This window comes from Adiantum capillus-veneris, chromosome 6 (genome assembly GCF_014529385.1).
Source record: "Adiantum capillus-veneris isolate H3 chromosome 6, ASM1452938v2, whole genome shotgun sequence".
Classification (NCBI taxonomy): domain Eukaryota; kingdom Viridiplantae; phylum Streptophyta; class Polypodiopsida; order Polypodiales; family Pteridaceae; genus Adiantum; species Adiantum capillus-veneris.
Genome location: NC_140936.1, coordinates 88,957,429 through 88,961,413, shown reverse-complemented (window position 1 = coordinate 88,961,413; position 3,985 = coordinate 88,957,429). Strand labels below are relative to the sequence as shown.

General features: G+C 40.9%; 1 pseudogene; it reads left to right on the top strand.

Annotated features, from left to right (window-relative positions):
• The first annotated feature begins 296 nt into the window (after positions 1–296).
• Positions 297–1,651, top strand: LOC147455868 (uncharacterized; annotated as a pseudogene).
• Positions 1,652–3,985: the final 2,334 nt, after the last annotated feature.

The window sequence follows — 3,985 nt, the reverse complement described above, 5'->3', positions numbered from 1 at the left end:
TATACTACGTTTTTATTTGCGATATCCAAGAGGAAATTTCCTTTTTGCTTCCCTCTCAACTGATTCTCGTGAATTTCCAACTGGCTCAAGGTGATAGCATTTTCCCCGCCCCATGTGAATCTATGCTAAGATCTTTAGAGTGCTTCCATCTTGTCGATTGCCCATTGTTAACTCACTGCCTACTCCCACGATTGAACGTGTTAATCCTTAGCATGAGCTCACTGACCATCCGCGCACGTGCAGACGAAGAGTGTGCTCATAACTCTAGTATGCTCATAACTCTAGTATGCCCAGGCATGGTGCCGTTGTTTGGTTTTGCTGGCATGCAGCTATGCATCATCGAGGCAAGGCTTTTCCTTCAAAGGTATCAAGTTGAGGGCAACAGTCATGCGAGTTGCACCTTCGCGGCCCTGGCCTACCTCTTCACTAACTGCAACTCCCCGTTGAGGCTGCAGCAAGCCTCCTCATATGCGCATGCATGGTGCCAGGGGAATTTTCTTGGCATGTTGAGAAAATGCTGGTGATCTCACCAATGCTCTTCCTGTTGCAACGCATGAATGCCGCTACTGTCAATAGATGATCGACCACTTCCTCAGCCAATCGATGCGTCCAGCTCTTGCTGACTGCGAGCTGCGAGCTCTTGAAACCCTTGCTTAACCCTAGGAGACCGTCAACAGCATGCCTCGAGGGCTCATGTGTGATGATTAGGGTTGCTTCATGGAGAGAGAGAGAGAGAGAGAGGCTGGCTGTGAGAGAGAGAGAGAGAGAGAGAGAGAGAGAGAGATGCAGTTGGCTATGTCGAGGAGCATCAGAAGCAAGTAGAATCAATTCAAGTAGATATAAGATGCCAACCGTGCAGCATTCCTTGATTCTCTACTAAAGCTAGCAGATGAGCCAAATGAGGCAGACATCTCCGCCACCTCTGCCTTTCAGGTCCGTCCTCCTGCTGCTCACGATGATGATACACTCGGATTTCTCTCTTACAGCCAGCCTGTCAACCAATACGTTGATGCTGATGATGATACAATACTTGAAACATTCTTGGCTCACCTTGCAGATCAAGACCAGTACAGTGTGACTGATCAACAAACGGAACTCACTCTCTCAAGGGATCAGTCACTCGATGACCCTGCAATGCCAGCTCTGCGTATTTCCAATATGGTGTATCAATTTTCCTTGCGGCTGCTAATGCACTCAATCATGCTTTAGACGAGGATGAAGATAATATACCAGCAACCAGATCTTTACGCCCTGTTGAGCCAATGTTCTTTAATGAAGATTATGCACCTCCTCCAGCAATGGATATTCTTCCAAAAAGGATGATGGCCTTTATGTAACCGTCTCAAAGACTATGTAGATGATGGCATGGCACGTTTCCATCTTGGAATGCACAGGACTCAAGATGTTCAAGAGGACATAAATATTGGTGAGCACTTCCCCAAGCGAAAATCTAGTGCCAGTCTGGCAATACAGATTTTGAAGCTCAATGTATTTGATTGCTATGACAGTGTCCCCTTTTGCAAATATTGTTGTCAAGTTTCTCACAATCAAAACTCCACCTCTTGCCGCACTTTTGGAACTCAATATCAGTGGTGTAAAGGTCCATTCAATGATGGCGTTGCTCTTTCTTTCAGTCACAATTCTAACCTGATGGCTATTGACAATGCTAATGACGATGATGAGATTATCACTACTGGGTCATATTATGTTGTACTATCTTTACTTTTGCAAAGTCTTGCAGATGAGTATGCCCGCTGATCATGTCAAGTTCGAAAGGGGGGGAGTAATGTTTAATGAAGCGATTCGACCTCAACACTCGCATGTTATCAAGTCATGCGCATTTGAAATGAAGTCCCGATGAAGGATGAAACCTCACCACCATCAGATTTTCAGCACTTTCTTGATTTGTTTTTGGCTTCAAAAAAATTAACAGGTATTCCTTTTTTTTTCCTAATTCAAAGATTCTCTCAACAACAACAAAAACAGTGCGCTAGTCTATAGCATGTAGCAACGGGCAATGACGAAGCACGTTAGTATTAGCTAGGAAGGACGGAATTTTTAATTTTTTGAGATTGGGGAGACTTAATGGTAGAAATAGCCATGTGATAATAGTATCAGTATGCCAGCAAGGCTTGTCTTGCTAACAGCGGTACAAATATGCTTGAATATCAAACAAAGCTCTAGTGCCATGCAACCAAGGCTAGGAGTGTTGGAGGGGACCCGCAAAATCACTCTATAGGTGCTTTTACCCAGCTAGCTACCCATTGGCCATCATGTCAACAATGACTTTGTTTTTTCGCTTGCCCAAACAAAGTCAATACTCCATTTGGCATACTTCTACACTTGTTGAGAGAGAGTGGGAGGGAGCACAAGGGTCAGAGAAAATTGCAACGATGCATGGTTATGAATTTTATTTTCTACCATCCAAACAATTACAGTGTCTGCCACCTTTCTTGATCCTCTAACAAGGCCACCTCTCCATTATATATGTATAGACAAATGGAAAGGTTAAGGTCAACTTGTATGCACTTGCAGTGTACATAATGCATAGTAAGAAGTTGATCGTTTATTGTGTGGTCATTAAAAATATATGAGCATGCAAGGAGTTACAAACATAGGGGCTTAGAGCACTTACAAGCTCTAGTTTTTTTCTAAAAAATTAGAACAAGTGCTTCTCTCCCAATATCGCCATCCATGCTTGCCTCTGATCATGAAGACATGGCATTGTGTAAGTTATCCATGTTGGAAGAAAAAATCATGATGAGAGACTTGGAGCTATTGAAATAAGTATTTTTCTTGGTAGTGTTCTGGTTGACATGGATGTCAACTCTAGTATGGGATTTAATGATAGAAGTATATGTCAACAAGGGTTGGGAAAGAAAGCTTTGGAATCTATTTTGAGCTAGGAAAAAATATAAATAAGCATCTCCCCAAGTATAGTTATATTTGTCATTGTGCTCAAAGCATGCAATCCATGCTAGCATAATATATCATTCTCCTAATGTGGTTCATTACTACATTCCATGAGCTGTGTCTACCCCACTTCAGTAGCTACTTTAACTTCATCTATGAGAAAGGTAGAACAACTGGGATGATAATATGTCAATTTTCTATGCAAGATAGAGATAAACAATAGTTCTTTAGAAACATTTTGCATCATGTAGTGCATTAAATCTAGCATGGGTACACATTCAAATACCCTTTGAGAATACAAATTGTTTTGATCTAGATTAGCGGAGCAATAAGCTCTCACCCTTATTTTGTGAGGAGAAAGGATCCATTGTGTCATTAGTAACCTTAAAGTTAACCATTATCAAGCAAGAGAAAAGACACACCTCTTTGTAGAAGAAGTATGTAAACATTGTTTTTGTGGGCTAGAATGGGTATGAATTTCTCATTTGTGTTATGTATTAGCTTAAAGAATCCAAAACATATTCTTGTTGAATATAACTTTGTATAAAAAATAATACTTAAATATGAACTCTTAAATAAATAGCTGTAAAATTATTTCATAATGTTGTACATTTGGGAGCATTCTCATGTACATTTGATTGTCTATTTGAGCTCACAATTAAAAAATTTCCAAATTTATGCCAGAAGCTCTAAGTTAAAAGCTTGCAAAATTATTATCCCCGCTCTAGCAATGTGCGAAAGCATATATCCTTGCTAAAATCATCATGCATACCTTGCAGGTATGATGCATCATGCTAGTGTTAGTCATCGCACACTGACAACTCCACCTACAAACGCTCCCACTACAGGTGCTCTATTGGGTCTGGACACTAACAGGTTGTGCATGAGAGTCTTGAAGGCTGATGATAAACACATAATCTTTGCTATTATATTCATGCCAATCGCATCAATGCAATGTGCAGTGACCTCTGTGAATCTATGATTGTAATGTAATCAATAATATGCCATCTCGCACCTCAGATACATGCATAGGGTATACCAGACCAATCTTGGATCCTCTTTCAATGAATAG